Source organism: Marmota monax, unplaced genomic scaffold (genome assembly GCF_021218885.2).
Source record: "Marmota monax isolate L192 unplaced genomic scaffold, Marmota_monax_Labrador192_F-V1.1 WCK01_AAM20220418_F8-fsc00225, whole genome shotgun sequence".
NCBI lineage: Eukaryota > Metazoa > Chordata > Mammalia > Rodentia > Sciuridae > Marmota > Marmota monax.
Window position 1 is genome coordinate 1,213,575 of NW_026694524.1, and position 17,711 is coordinate 1,231,285.

The 17,711-nt window shown below is 35.3% G+C and overlaps 1 pseudogene; it reads left to right on the forward strand.

Annotated features, from left to right (window-relative positions):
• Window positions 1–6,527: 6,527 nt before the first annotated feature.
• On the forward strand, window positions 6,528–8,087 carry LOC124076335 (G2/mitotic-specific cyclin-B1-like; annotated as a pseudogene).
• The last annotated feature ends 9,624 nt before the right edge of the window (window positions 8,088–17,711 follow it).

Sequence of the window (17,711 nt, forward strand, 5' to 3'; positions counted from 1 at the left end):
TATTTTGTTACATATGGATTTTCAGTTTTCCCAGCACCATTTGTTGAAGAGGCTATCTTTTCTCCAATGTATGTTTATGGTGACTTTGTCTAGTATGAGATAACTGTATTTAAGTGGGTTTGTCTCTGTGTCTTTTATTCTGTACCATTGGTTTACATGTCTATTTTGGTGCCAATACTATGCCATTTTTGTTACTATAAGAGCCTCCCTTTTCATATAAAATGTAGATATTGTAAACAAAATTCATGTCACTATAGTGCACAGAGACAATCATGTTGTGAAGGTACTGAAAGTATAGAAGACACAAATGTAGTATATCCTGTAAATTTTGTCTTTTTCAGGTTCCAGCTAAAACATGTGGTCAAGTTCTCCATGTAAGAAGGAACATTTCTCTCCAGATTTGCATTTGTTTTTCATGTGAATATTTGGATGGTGTCAGCATCCCACCCACATGCCACTAATGTGATCAATTTTAGGCCAACTCTTTTCCTTTACTTTCAATTGAAATGCAAAGCATGCTCAAATACCAAATAATGCAAGTTCTCTCTCTCTCTCAAACACACACACACACACACACACAATTTATACAACATTTTGAAATAGAATTCACATTCCATTTCAGAATCTTTTTATGATTATGCCATTATGTAAACACTGAAAATTGATGGATATTTTGTGTTAAAATGGCTCAAATTTCAATTCCATTACAATTGGTTTCTTTACCAAACCATTGCAGGTAAATTTTCATGAAAGTTTACATAATTGTCTTTAGGAAATATGTATAGAACTTGGAAGTAGCCTAAAATTTTGATCAAGAATGAAATAATCATGTTTCAGGTTAATTTTTACAACCAGCAAAATTAAGTTTCAGATTTGAAGATGAAATAAAAACTTTCCATGATAAACAAAAATTAAAAGAATTCATAACTAGAAAGCCTGCACTACACAACATTCTCAACAAAGTATTCCATGAAGATGAAGTGGGAAAAAAAAGTACAAACCAACAAAGGGAGGAACTACACTAAAGGACTAGTCATTCAAAAGAGATACTACATCAAATTAAAAAACAGAAATAAATCAAAATGACAGGGAATACAAATCATATCTCAATAGTAACCTTGACCATTAACAGCCTAAACTCATCAATCAAAAGACATAGACCGGCAGATTAGATTGAAAAACAAGACCCAACAATATGCTGTCTCCAAGAGACTCACCTCATAGGCAAAAACATCCACAGACAAAAGGTGAAAGAATGGGAAAAAAACTAATCACTCATATGGATTGTGTAAACAAGCAGGGGTTTCCATCCTCATTTCAGATAAAGTGGACTTCAAGTCAAACTTAATCAGAAGGGACAAAAAAAGGACATTTCATACTATTTAAGGGAATTATATATCAGTAAGACATAACAATTATAAATATTTATGCCCCAAACAATGGAGTATCTATGTACATCAAACAACCCTTTTCAATTTCAAGAATCAAATAAACCACAACACAATAATACTGGTTAAAGAAACTATAGAACTAAATAATACAATCCATAATTTAAATTTAACAGACATATATAGAATATTTCATCCATCAACAAGCAAATACATTTTCTTCTCAGCAGCACATGGATCTTCCTCTAAAACAGACTGTATCTTATGCCACAAAGAAACTCTTAGTAAATATAAAAAAAACAGAGATAATACCTTGCATTCTATCATATCATAATGGAATAAAATTAGAAATCAATGATAAAATAAAAAATAGAAACTACTCTAACACAAGTATGCTAAATAATACATTATTGAATGATGAATGGATAGTAGAAGAAATCAAGGATGAAATAAAATAAATACTTAGAAATAAATGAGAACACCGATATGACATATCAAAATCTCTGGGACACTATGAAGGCAGCACAAAGAGCAAAGTTTATTGCGTTGAGCTCATTTATTAAAAGAATAAAAAGTCAACAAGTAAATGACCTGACATTACATCTCAAAGCCCTGAAAAAATAAGAACAAATCAATACCAGAAACAGTAGAAGACAGGAAATAATTAAAATCAAGCTGAAAACAATGAAATTGAAACAAAAGAAACAATTGGAAAAACTGTCAAAACAAAAAGTGGGTTCTTTGAAAAAATAAATACAATTGATAAACCCTTAGCCATACTAATGAAGAGAAAGAGAAAACTAAAATTACTAAAACTTGTGATAAAAAAAGAAATATCACGTTGAATACTACTGAAATACAGAAGAAAATGAGAAACTATTTTGAAAATTCATACTCCAATAAAATAGAAAATCTTGAAGACATCAACAAATTTCTACAGACATATGACCTACCCAAACTGAATCAGGAGGACATACACAATTTAAACAGAACAATTTCAAATAATGAAATAGAAGATGCCATCAAAATCTTACCAATCAAGAAAAGCCCAGGACCAGGCAGATTCTCAGCTGAGTTCTATAAGACATTCAAACAAAAATTAACACCAATATTCCTCAAATTATTCCATGAAATAGAAAAGGAGGAAACCCTTCCAAACTCATTCTTTGAGGGTAATATCACCCTGATACCAAAACCAGACAAAGACACATTAAGGAAGGAAAACCTCAGATAATTATTCCTGATGAACATAGATGCAAAAATTATCAATAAAATTCTGGCAAATTGGGTGGGGGTCATGGCTCAGAGGTAGAGTGCTCACTTACCATGTGTGAGGCACTGGGTTCAATCCTCAGCATGATATAAAAATAAAATAAAGATATTGTGTTTGCCTATAACTAAAAAATAAATTTAATTTTTTAAAAATTCTGGCAAATCACAAACAAAAACACCACGACCAAGTGGGGTTCATCCCAGGGATGCAGTTTTGGTTCAACGTATGGAAATCAATAAACATAATTTATCATATCAATAGACTTAGAAACAAGAATCATATGATCATCTCAATAGATGCAGAGAAAGCATTTGACAAAATACAACACCTCTTCATGTTCAAAACACTAGAAAAACTAGGGATAGTAGGAACATACCTCAGCAGCATAAAAAGCTATCTATGCTAAACCCAAGGCCAACAATTCTTTTTTTTTTATTTTTAATTTTTTATTGTGGGTTGTTCAAAACATTACAAATTTATTGACATATCATATTCCACACTTTGATTCAAGTGGGTTATGAACTCCCACCTTCACCCCATACACAGATTGCAGAATCACATCAGTTACACATCCATTGATTTACATATTGCCATACTAGTGTCTGTTGTGCTCCGCTGCCTTTCCCATCATCCACCCTCCCCCCTCCCCACCTCTCCCCTCCCCTCCCCTCCTCTCTCTCTACCCCCTCCACTGTATAACCCTGAGGGTCTCCTTCCATTACCATGCAATTTCCCTTCTCTCTCCCTTTCCCTCCCACCTCTCATCCCTGTTTAATGTTAATCTTCTTCTCCTGCTCTTCGTCCCTACTCTGATCTTAGTTACTCTCCTTATATCAAAGAAGACATTTGGCATTTGTTTTTTAGGGATTGGCTAGCTTCACTTAGCATAATCTGCTCTAATGCCATCCATTTCCCTGCAAATTCTATGATTTTGTCATTTTTTAATGCAGAGTAATACTCCATTGTGTATAAATGCCACATTGTTTTTATCCATTCGTCTATTGAAGGGCATCTAGGTTGGTTCCACAGTCTTGCTATTGTGAATTGTGCTGCTATGAACATCGATGTAGCAGTGTCCCTGTAGCATGCTCTTTTTAGGTCTTTAGGGAATAGACCAAGAAGGGGAATAGCTGGGTCAAATGGTGGCTCCATTCCCAGCTTTCCAAGAAATCTCCATACTGCTTTCCAAATTGGCTGCACCAATTTGCAGTCCCACCAGCAATGAACAAGTGTACCCTTTTCTCCACATCCTCGCCAGCACTTGTTGTTGTTTGACTTCATAATGGCTGCCAATCTTACTGGAGTGAGATGGTATCTTAGGGTGGTTTTGATTTGCATTTCTCTGACAGCTAGAGATGTTGAGCATTTTTTCATGTACTTGTTGATTGACTGTATGTCCTCCTCTGAGAAGTGTCTGTTCAGGTCAAGGCCAACAATTCTAAGCCGAGAAAAATTGAAAGCATTCTCTCTAAAAATTGGAACAAGACAAGGATGCCCTCTTTTACCACTTTTATTCAACATCATCCTCGAAACTCCAGCCAGAGCACTAAGACAGAAGAAAGAAATTAAAGAGATACAAATAGATAAAGAAGAACTCAAACTATCACTATTTGCCAATGATATGATTCTATATATAGAAGATCCAAAATATTCCACCAGAAAACTTCTAGAACTAATAAATGAATTCAGCAAAGTAGCAGGATATAAAATCAACACCCATAAATCAAATATGTTCCTATACATCAGCAATGAATCCACTGCAAGAGAAATTAAGAAAACTACCCCATTCACAATAGCTTCAAAAAACATAAAATACTTGGAAATCAATCTAACAAAAGAGGTGAAAGACCTCTACAGTAAAAACTATAGAACATTAAAGAAAGAAATTGAAGAAGACCTTAGAATATGGAAAGACCTCCCATGTTCCTGGATAGGTAAAATTAATATTGCCCAAATGGCCAGACTACCAAAAGTTTTATATAGACTTAATGCAATTCCTATTAAAATTCCAAAGACATTCTTTATAGAACCAGAAAAAGCAGTCATGAAATTCTTTTGGAAAAATTAGAGAACCAGAATAGCCAAAGCAATCCTTAGCAAGAAAAGTGAAGCAGGAGGCATCACAATACCAGACCTTAAACTATACTACAGAGCTATAGTAACAAAAACAGCATGGTATTGGCACCAAAACAGACATGTAGACTAGTGGTACAGAATAAAAGACACAGAAATAAACCCACACAAATACAGTTATCTCATACTAGACAAAAGTGCCAAAAACATTCACTCAAGAAAAGATAGCCTATTCAACAAATGGTGCTGGGCAAAATGGAAAGCCACATATAACAAAGTGAAATTAAATCTCTATCTCTCAGCCTGCATGAAACTCAACTCAAAGTGGGTCAAAAACTTAGGCATTAGAACAGAGAACTTGTGCCTAATAGGAAAAAAAATAGGCCCAAATCTTCACCATGTCAGCCTAGGATCTGAGTTCCTTAACAAGACCCCTAAAGTGCAAGAAGTAAAATTAAGAATCAATAAATGGGATGGTTTCAAACTAAAAAGCTTCTTCACAGCAAAGGAAACAATCAAAAACATGAAGAGAGAGCCTACAGAATGGGGAAAAAAAAAACTTTACCACATGCACCTCAGGTAAAGCATTAATCTCCAGATATATAAATAATTCAAAAAGCACAAAAAAACCCCACAAATAATCCAATCAATAAATGTGCAAAGGAACTGAACAGATACTTCACAGAAGAAACAGTCGATCAACAAATATATGAAAAAATATTCATCATCTCTAGCAATTAGAGAAATACAAACTGAAACTACTCCAAGACTCCATCTCACTCTAGTCAGAATGTCAATTATCAAGAATACAGGCAACAATAAGTATTAGCAAGGATTTGGGGGAAAAGGTACATACATACATTGCAGGTGGGACTGCAAATTGGTGCAACCACTTTGGAAAGCAGTATGGAGATTTCTCAGAAAACCTGGAATAGAACCACCATTTGACCCAGCTATCACAGTCCTCAGTTTATACCCAAAGGACTTAAAATCAGCATGATACAATGTCACAGCCACAACGATTTTTATGGGGGGGAGGGGCACTAGGGAAGAATAGAGGTACTTTAGATTAGGTAGAGGCTAGTGAATGCGGGGGAGGGGACATGTGGATAGGTAGGATAATAGAATGAAATAGACATTATTATCTTATGTTCAATATGACTGCATGACTGATGTGATTCTACAATATGTACAATCAGGAAAATGAGAAATTATACTCCATTTATGTATTATATATCAAAGTGCAGAAATGCATTCTACTGTCATGTACAACTAATTAAAACAAATAAAAAATTTATAAAATAAAAAAACATTGTGTGTAAATACAATTATTTGTATCTGTTCACATTTTAAAAGTTGATTTTTAATTGTTTCTTTTCAGTGAAAATGTCTAAAAGAATAATAATATGGTTTATCAAATTTGGCTTTAAAAATAAAGATTTTCATTTACAAAGATGTACTGGCTTACAGTTGGGATACCAAAACAAGCAAATATAAACTACAAAGAAGGTATGTTCCTGCTTCTTCCCTCTGAACCTCTGCCTGGTGAAGAGAGGGCCATAGTTCTCCAAGTCACCAGTGTGAGCAGCTGCAGACTGGGAACAAATGCAGCCTTCCTCATGTGTGCCCTCTGGCTTTTTCTCCACCTGCAGGATGGGAGAGGGCTTACCAAGAGAGAGCCAAGCAGGGCTCCTTGCCTAGTAGGGGAGTTTGGAGGATGTAGGAACAAAGAAGAACACAGAAATTTAGGGCTGGATATTAGGCCAAGACCAGTATGGTAGGACTCAAAGTGGATGCCTAAGACCACTGCAGTAGCCTCTGAGCCTGGGCTGAGGTCAAGAACAGCTCTTGAAGACATTGGTGATGAAGTTGGTAAACCACTACAGGCCTTTGAAAAAGGGAGCAAAAACATTAACTACTGGAAAAGTTATAGCTAAAAACTACACAGACCTCTGGAAAAGGCACCTGTGTTTGTGCCAGAGCCAGAGCTAGAGCCGGGGCAGAATCTGAACCTGAGCCTAAGGAAGAAAAACCTTCACCTGAACCTATTTTAATTGATACTCCCTCTCCAAGCCCAATGTAAACATCTGGTTGTGCCTCTGAAGAAGAATATCAGGATTGGGCTTTCTCTGATGTCAATTCTTTTTTTTTTTAAATATTTTTAGTTGTAGATAGACATGATATCTTTATTTTATTTATTTTTATGTGGTGCTGAGGATCAAACCCACTGTCTCACATGTGCTAGCAAGTGCTTTACCACTGAGCCACCACCACAGGCCATCTCTGATGTAATTCTTGCAGTGAATGATGTGGATGCAGAATATGGAACTGAAGCCAGGGGCAGTGGTACATGCCTGTAATCCCAGCAGCTTGGGAGGTTGAGGCAGAAGGATTGCAAGTTCAAAGGCAGGCTCACTTAGCAAGGCCCTAAGCAATAGTGAGATCCTGTCTCTATATAAAATATTACAAGGGCTGGGGATGTAGATCAGTGGTTAAGAACCCCTGGGTCCAATCCTTGGTACAAAATAAAATAAAGATGGAGTTGATCAAAACCTTTGCAGAAAATATATGTTTACTTCAGACAACTTAAAGAGGAGCAATCAGTGAGACCAGAATACCTACTGGGTAGGGAAGTTTCTGATAGCATGAGTGCCATCCTAGTTGACTGACTAGTACAGATTCAAATGATATTAAGGTTGCTGCAGGACACCACGTATATAACTATTTCCATTATTGATTGGTTCATGTAGAATAGCTATATGCTCCAGAAGATGCTGAAGCTGGTTGGTGTCACTGCCATGTTTAGCACAAATAAATATGAAGAAATGGACACTCCAGAAATGGATGACTTTGCTTTTGTGAACAACACCACTTACACTAAGCACCAAATCATTCAGATGGAAATAAAGATTCTAAGAGTTTTAAACTTTGCTCTGGGTTACCCTCTACCCCTGCATTCCCTTCACTTCCTTTGTAGAGCATCTAAGATTGGAGAGATTGATGTTGAGCACTATATTTTGGCCAAATGCCTGATGTATATATGTTGGACTAAGATACCCTGCACTTTCCTCCTTCTCAAATTATGGCAGGAAAGTCTTGATTAGCACTGAAAATTCTTGATAATGATGAATGGATACCAACTCTACAGCATCACCTGTCATACAATGAAGAGTCCCTTCTTCCTGTTCTACAGCACCTGGCTAAGACTATGGTCATGGTGAATCATGGGTTTACAAAGCACATGATTATCAAGAACCGAGTATGCTGCATCAAAGCATGCAAAAATCAGCACTTTAGCACAGCTGAATTCTACACTAGTTCATGATTTAACTAAGGCTGTAGGAAAGGTATAACTTGTAAACTTGAGTTTTAGTACTATATCTGCAAATAAAATTGGCACCATGTGCCACCTGTACATATCATTCTGCATTTAAATACTTATTTGTTTTCTATTATTTTATTTAATTATGATACTGAGCCACATCACCAGACCTTTTTTTTTTTTTTTTTTTTTTGAGACAGGGTTTTGCTAAGTTGCTTAGGGCCTTGGTAAGTTGCTTTGGCTGGTCTCAAACTTGTGATTCTCCTGACTCAACCTTCTGAGCTGCTGAGACTACAGGCATGTACCACTGTGCCCAGCATGTTTATATACGTGTTAATAAATGTTGTACTTCTTTCTATTTTTAATAGCTTAACTGCTTTTAATGTGGTTACTTCCTATTTTATGGTAACATGAGATTGTCTTAAAAGGATGATATGGGATATTTTTTAAAACTTTTTTCAGTTTACCAGGGAATCTAATTAATATATATACTTATTCTCTATATATTTATATAATTGTTTCTTGTTTTACATACCTGGCATTTACTTTTAATATAAAATTATTACTTCCATTGGGACATTCTACATATTAATCAAGTCACCTTGGAGAGCCTTCTGCCTAGTTCTATTTTGAAGTAAAAGACCACCATTTCATCCCTTAAAAAAGTACAAATAGTAACTTTTTAAGTACTAAGAAAATAATTTTTTATTATAAGGTGAATTGTCAAAACCAATAAAAAAGTGCTAACAATGAAAATCTTGGGGTAAGAAACTGTGAAATTTTGCTTCTCCATAAAAGCAATGACACAACTGACAAAAGTTATTAAAATAATTTTTTGCAGTACTTTGGAAACTAACTAAAGGCTTGTAGCAACATGGAGAGTGTTTATGAGAAAACAAAAACATAAAACTCTGATGCATTTGAGTAAGAACAGCAAGGTTTGTGGCATTTAAACCTACACTAGCCCAATCTTCTGCTCCCCTGCTCCACATAACCATGAAAAATAACAGCCTGCCTTTCCAGTACTGGAGAAGGGAAGGCTGGTGATCTTTCAAAGCTTCACTCCCAAGTAAGAGTCGTTATTAAGTGGTATCGCCTTGTCTTTAGTAGAACTCACCTGGAACTTTCCTAATGCTAAATATTTCTCTCCAGGTGATGGAGGGGCATTTCTCAAATGTTTTAACATCACAGCTTTCTGAAGAAATGGTTAGCAGTTAAGGCAAACAATAGACCAGCAAGGGGAATTAAAAGGAAAAGCTAAGGAATGACATGTTCATAGGAACTTTGGAAAGTCCCAACTTATTCTTGGAAATCTAGGTCACAAACATGCATGGAGCTTTCACATTGCTCAAGAAAGACCTAAGAAGGCTGTCATCTTTCATCTCTCACATACATAAGGCTATGCACAAGCAGGCAGGGAAGGGTAATGTGGAGATGTAAACTGCTTGGTGGAGTGTTGCAGACATGTCACAAAATATACATTCAGAGACCTTAGGCAAGGATGGGGAGACTTATTGGTTCCAGGCATTTAAAAAAATGCTGTTCAATCATTAGCTGACCACCGAGCTAGGCAAAGAGAGACTTCAGTAGATGGCTAAAACAAAGATAGTTTACAAAATTACTTAACAAAATAACCAGGCACAGTGGAGCATACCTGTTTTCCAGTACCTCAGAAGGCTGAGACAGGAGGATCATAAGTTCAAGGCTGGCCTCAGTAACTTAACAAGACCATCAGCAACTTAGTTAGAACCTGTCTTAAAATAAATAAATAAATAATCAAACAATCAAACAAACATAAAGAGAACTAGGGATGTAGCTCAGAGGTAGAGAGCAGTATCCCCCCTCCCAAACAAACTCAGCATAATTAATAAAATTTGCTCGATGAACAAACAATTGCTTAAAATAACTATAAAAACAAACCATGGGAGAGTGGGGGACTGATTTCCAGAGTTGCCACATTATTCTATTTTAAATGTCCAGTTTTCTACAAAACAAGGAGACATGCAAAGAAACAAAAATTAAGATCCATATACTTTCTTGCAATCAATAGAAAAATAAGCAATCAGTGGAAATTGTCATTGAGGAAGTCCAGAAAACTGACTTACTATAAAGGCTTTAAAGATGGTATTTTAAATATTTTCAAAGAGCTGAAGTAAACCATTCCTAAAAAATGAGAAGAGAATTTGGGAAGGATGTCTCACCAAATAGAGCATAAATAAAGAGATAGAAAGAATAAAAAGGATCCAAATAGAAATTTTGGAGTTTCAACAGTATGGTAACTGAAAGAAAATAATCAGTGGGGGTGGAGAGTCAACAGCAGATTTGAGCAAGCAGGAGAATCAGAGAACTTGAAAAGAAATCAAAGGAGATTATCCAATCTAAGAAATAGTGAAAAAACACAAAGAACAGTAAGCAGTATCTCAGAGATCTGCTCTGTAATGTGGGATATCATCAAGTATACCAATACATGCATAATGAAGAATCCAGGAGAAGAGGATAAAAACAGGAGTAGAAACATGTTTTAATAAATAATAGTCAAAAACTTTACAAAGTTGAGTAAAAACATTAATCTGCATATATAAGAAGCCAATGAACTCCACGTATGATAAACTGAAAAGACTGACAATTACAAACATCATAATCAAAACTGTTGAAAGCCAGAGAAAAGAGAGAATCTTAAAAGAAGCAAAGGAGAAATAGCTTATTGCATAGAAGTGGTGTTTGATGAAATTATCTCATGAGAAATCATGAAGGGGGGACTGGGATTGTGCCTCAGTGGTCTAGCATGTGCGAGGCCCTGGATTTGATCCTCAGCGCCACATAAAAATAAATAAACAAAATAAAGGTATTGTGTCCAGCTACTTCTAAAAAAATAAATATTAAAAAAAAAAGAAATCATAAAAAAAAAATTAAAAAAAAATAAATAAATAAATAAATAAATAAAAAAAAAAAAAATAAAAAAAAAGAAATCATGAAGGAGGCTGAGGGTGTAGCTCAGTGGTAGAGTGCTTGCCTAGCATGTATGAGGCACTGGGTTCAATTCTCAGCATTACATAAAAATAAATAAATAAAATAAGGGTATTGTGTCCATCTACAACTAAAAAGATTTTTTTTAATATTTATTTTTTTTTTAATATTTATTTATTTATTTTAAATCTTTGGTGGACACAACATCTTTGTTGGTATGTGGTGCTGAGGATCGAACCCGGGCCGCACGCATGCCAGGCGAGCGCGCTACCAATTGAGCCACATCCCCAGCCCCAAAAAAGATTTTTTTTAAAGAAAGAAACCATGGAGGACAGAAAGCAATGGGAAAAGATATTTGAAATGCTGGAAGAAAAAAAATTATAAGGCAAAATTCCTATTTTTGTCAAAATCATCATTAAAAAATATCCAAGTATTAAGACCTTCTCTGATAAACATAAACTGAAGGCATTTGCAACAAGCAGACCTGCACTAAAAAAATGCTAAAGGGGGTCCCTCAGGAAAAAAAAGGCCACTAGACAACATCTAAAATTCACATGAAGAATTATGGTAAAGGTAACTACATGGGTCAGTATAAACCCACAGCCCTCCTAGAAAACTCTACTGAATAGTGGCAAAATCCATATTCTCAAGTGCACATGGAACACTCTCCAGGATAGACTATATGTTAGACCATAAACAAGTGTTAACAAATGTAACAGGATTGAAACCATACAAAACATCTTCTCTGATCATAATGAAATAAAATTAGAAATCAAAAGTCAAAAAGTTTGAAAATTCACAAGTATGTAGAAATGAAGCAAAAATACTCCTTAATAACCAATGGGTCAAAGAAACAAATCACCAGAAAAATTCGAAAATATGTTGATATTAATGCAAATTAAAACACATAAAACAAACAAAATTCATGGGTAGCAAAAGTGTTCACAGGGAAAATTTAGACCCTTAAGCATCTATATTAAAAAGGAGAAAGTTCTCAAATTAACAATCTAAACTCATGACTTAAGAAGTTTGCCAAGTTTTTTTGTTGTTGTTGTTATTGTTTTTAGTATCACAAATGGGTATTAGATTTTGTCAAATGCCTTTTCTACATCAGTTATTGATTATATAATTTTCTTCTTTAGCTAGTTGATGTGATAGCTTACATTAATTTTTAAATGTCAATCCAGCCTTGCATACCTGGAAAAAAAATCAAACTTGGTGGTGGTTAATAGTGTGTCTTTTTATTTTATTTTATTGTTTATTGTAATTTATATTAGAATGCATTACAATTCATATTACACATATAGAGCATGGTTTTTCATATCTCTGGTTGTATACAAAGTAGAGTCACACCATTCATGTCTTCATACATGTACTTAGGGTAATGATGTCCATCTCATTCCATCATCTTTTTTACAACCCCTGCCCTCTCCCTTCCCCTCCCTCCCCTTTGCCTTATCTACAGTTCATCTAAAGCAGTGTGTCTTTTTTGTGTATGTGGTACTGGAGATTGAACATAGGGACACTCTACTACTGAGCTACATCTCTTATTTTGAGATAGGATCTTGCCAAGCCTATCAAACTTGCTATTCTCTTGCTTCAGCCTCCCCAGTCGTTGGGTATACAGGTGTACCTCACCATGCCCAGCAGCAGAGTGTCTTAAATTACATTTTTCAATCAGATATGACTGGTCCCTTGTATAGACTAGTGGTTCTCAAAGTGTGGCTTTTAGTTTGGCAGAATTAACTTCATGTGGGAATTTGTTAGATGTGTGAATACTTGGGCCTCATCCTAAACCTACTGAATTAGAAATTCTAAGGTTGAGGTCTGCCAATTTGTGTTTTAAGGAGCACTCAAGATAATTTTATTGGACACTAAGATCTAAAAACCACTGGCATAAATGGAGTGAAATGAGTAGCACTGTAGTGTCCAGTGATTCACAATCCTGGAGTATAACCATTTTTCATTATTACTTTAGCAAAGATGCGTTTTTCAGATTAAGTGAGGACCCTTTGAAAACACTTTTCAAGTAAACTGTTCAAAAGATCTGATATGGGCTGGGGATATAGCTCAGTTGGTATAGTTCTTACCTTTGATGCACAAACAAAGCCCTGGGTTCAATCCCCAGCACAACACACACACACACACATACACACATAGATCTGATATGGAACCTAGCTAGGTATGTTTTTAAAAAGCATCCTAGATCAATGAATTTTAACTTTGGATCATAATTCATAGAATAAAATGTATTAAATGTATGGTGATCCAGCAGAGATATATATATATATATATATATATATATATATATATATATATATACACACACACACACACACACACACACACACATGTGTATGTATATGTGTGTGTGTACATAAAGCCTTCTTGAATTAATATTTATCCATACTACATACCATGTACTCTGGTATTTTCTATTCCATTTCATTTTTTAATGGTGGTTTGATGGCTAATACTGTTTGTTTTTTTGACTTAGTAAAGACTTACAATAAATACTTTGGAAAGGGCTATGTAAGATTTACAAGCTCAGCATGGTTGTGCATACGTGTAATCCAGTGGCTTGAGAGGCTGAGGCAGGAGGATTGCAAGATCAAAGCCAGCCTCAGCAACTTAGCAAGGCCCTAAGCAACTTAACAAGACTCTGTTTCTAAATAAAATATAAAAAGAGCTGGGGATGTGGCTCAGTGGTTAAGCTCCCCTGGGTTCAATCCCTGGTATGTTAAAAAAAGATTAATTCAAACTATTCAAGTCCATCCCTGTGTTGTCAAATGATCCCTTCCTAAATGGATGGAGGCCCATGAAATTCAATAGGTTTGAGAGCGAAAGATGGTAGTGATCTTTCTTGTATGTCCAAAGGCTGGGTAAATGTCTATTGCAATAAATATCAAACTTGGGAATGGAAAAAAAACTTGGGAATGGCTTCTTAAACTTACAGAGAAATCAATACATGGAAATACCACTAAGCAGCCATTTTTTTTTTCTATTTTGTCATTTCTCAAGGGAAAAGAAAGCCCTGTATTGCTTCCCAAGGTTTTTTCAATGGTAAATTTCAGATATTCAGTGTAATAGAGAAGTTATGAGTCTGAGGGGCTAGTAGCTCATGCTTTATGATGACCAAACACCAACTAAAAAAAGTGAAATGAGCAGCGATTTATTTTTATGGATACTATTTTATTGCCACTCAACTTCTTTTCATTATAAACTAAAAATTTTCAATTGAAATTAATAAAACAAACAGCATGCATTTGTTGGTAAGAAACTGAGAAGAATTATTCCAAAGCTTGCACATCTGGTAGTAACTTAAAAGATGTAAAATATTACTGGGGTTCATTGGTGATTCAGTATCATAATTACCCATGAAAAGGTAGGCTAGTGCTTTATTGTGTGAATTAATTACCAATCCCATGAGACAACACCTGCAAGTCCTTATTTAAAGCTTCTCTATTGCCATTAATAATCTAAGTGCAAACAGGGCATTGAGGGAGTACATTTACCAACTTATTTTTTATTATACAAATCACCACGGTATTCAGTTTTTTCAAGGAGAACGTTGAATCACTATACCTATTGATTGACCCTTGTAGCATTGAATCTGTATGAGTCAACAATGATAAGCAAGACCTTAAATTAGACAAGCTTCTGGTATATCCACACCTTTATATCATTCTTGCCATTGACCTATTCTGGTTAGAAATGGAAAGAAGACATTTTACTACATATGCTGATATACAGATTTGTGGTCATCAAAACACCTTGGTGAGGAAAAATGTGACTTTTAATCTTTAATTTTCCTAGAATTCAATCCTTAATACTAATAACAGTGCTATCTCTTTTGAAGACTTGGTGAGTGGGCTAGAGCTGTAGCTCATTTGCAGAGCACTTGCCTAGCATGTGTGAAGCATTCAGTTCGATCCTTAGCACCCACGTAAAAATAAACAAATAAAATAATTATTTTTAAACCAAGATTTGGTTAGATCAGTTAAAAAGTCCAAAAGGTCCTGACTGTTGCCAACAGATGAAAGAATGACTGGCCACCCTTCATAATCCTCAAAAAAGAATGTACCTGTAATTTTTCTACTCTTGCTTATGTACTCTTCTTCTGTGGAGAAATTGCTGTCAAAATGAACTTTCCAGTAAATCACACAATAAGGAAGATAATGTATAACCAAGAATATACTAATGGAATTCTCTGGCCTTAAAACAAAAAGAACCAATCAAATACAAATAAATAGACTAGTGAAAGGAAGTCTAGTGATTTCCTTTAAGGCAACAAAAGAAGAGGGAGGACAGGAGGAAAAACGAGGGATCATGAACTGAAATCAATTTTTATGCATGTATGAATTTGTTGGGAGGAACACAACTACTATGTATAACCATAAAGCTCTAATGAAAAAAATTCAAACTAAAGTGTTTTTTTTTTAACAAAACACGTGACCAACATTCCCCTAAGTTGCCACAATGTTGGGAAGAAACATGGATCATGAGAGATGGAAAAGGACTGCAAATGCAGTTACTATTACTGGGACTTTTCTATCACCTGGTAACATAAAGAAAATCATCTTGGGCTGGGGATGTGGCTCAAGCAGTAGTGCGCTCGCCTGGCATGTGTGAAGCCCGGGTTCGATCCTCAGCACCACATACAAACAATGATGTTGTGTCTGCCGAAAACTAAAAAATAAATATTAAAAAATAAAAAAAAGAAAATCATCTTTCCCCTGTATTCTTAACCCTTTGCACATCAGCCAGTGGCTCAGGACCTTGTTTCTGTCCTTGAAATGCTCATACACTCTCAGAGAAGAATTAAAGAACAATGCTAGACAGCGCTATTTAGTATTACAAAGGAAATTAGAGGCCAATGCATACTCATGAAGATCCAGGCTAATCCTGTTAGGCAAGATTAATTATACCTGAAGCCAATCATTTAATAATTTGTCAAGATCTTACTATGTGCTAGGAGCAGTCCTAAAAGATACAGCAGAGAGCAAATCAGATAAAGTCCCTTCCCTCATGGAACTGACATATTAGTTAGGGAAGAAAGACAATATGCACATGAACAAAGATTAATAAATGTTAATTTATAAAACCAGGTGGTGGTAAGTACTACAATGCCAATGCAGAAGATAGCATGGTATGGAGATAGAGAATGGTGGAGGTGAAATGTATTTTAGTTTTAGCACGACACGCTTTAGTTATCGGGAATAATATCTAAAAGAAACAAAGAATGAAACTAGTGGGTATCTGAGAAAAAAGTTTTCCTGCAAATGTGAACAACCTGAGGTAGAAGTATGTATGATGAGTTCAAGAAATGACAACAATGCCATTGAGCCTGGAATGAAGAAGTTGAGGGAGTCAGTGAGTTTTAAGTTAAAAATTTCTCAGGGGATTAGACCATGTGAAACTTCAAGGATTATAATGGAAACTTTGGATTTTACTCTGAGCTGGGAAACTACTGGAAGGTTTTCAGCAGAAAAATTACATTATCAAATCATCTAATGTCTGTGTGAAGAACAAGCAGCAGTAAAGTGGAGGGCAAGGTAGGAACCAGAAGACCAGCCAGAAGACTGAAAGAATTCAAGGGAGAGATGATAGTAGCTTAGATCTGAGTAGTGGTGATGAAGAAGCTCAAAAGTTACTAGGTCCTGGATTGAATGACAGGGCAAAACAGATTTTAAAATAAAATTAAGAAGACCCCTTCCTTTATGCCTATATTCATCTAATTCATCTAATTCCCCACAGACATTTTTGGATTTGCCTGGATTTTAAATCACAAGAAACTATTTTTTTCTGGTGCTGTTAAACACATTTAAATGTACTGAGCCAACTGAAGCTGTTGCAATGATTTCTTTCAAGGCAACCAGAGTAGCAAATTTTGGATTCAAGAGAAAAGAACTACATTTTATAAAATGATGCTGAAAAACTAAAATCTCATAAAATTATGGTCAATTGATAATGTGGAAAAATCTAGAAATATTTCCTTGGTCAATTGTATAAATGGAAAGGAGGAGAAAATATCAGGACCCTACTTTATAAAATGATCTTGGTATTTTGCAATTTTTTTCTTTTCTTTTCTTTTAGTACCAGGGATTAAACCCAGGGGCTCTTAACGACTGACCAACATCCACAGCCCTTTTTATATTTTATTTAGCGACAAGTTCTTGCTAAGTTGCTTAGGGCCTTGCTATGTTGCTAAGGCTAGCTTTGAACTAGTGATCCTCCTGCCTCAGTCTCCTGAGCTGCTGGGATTACAGAAGTGCACCAGGCTGCATTTTTCTTTTCCACATTAAAAAAAATCATAATCCAGTTATAATACAGTAACAAATACATTTCCTACCAGATTAGAACACTAACCTTATGAGAGATCTCTCCCTGAGCAAGTATATCCAGCAAACACTTACATGCATGTAAAGCACTAATCAACATAATGTAAGAAGCAGTGATAGGTCAACAGGTTTTTCAGAAGCTTTTTCAAAGTGGACCTATTCTGATGTGATGACATCAAATTAAAAAGCTTCTGCACAGCAAAGGAAACAATTAGGAATGTGAAGAGAGAATCTAAATAATGGGAGGAAATATTTGCTAGCTACTCTTCTGACAGATGACTAATATCTAGAATATATTAAGAATTCAAAAAACAACAAAAATCAAATAACCCAGTTAATAAATGGGC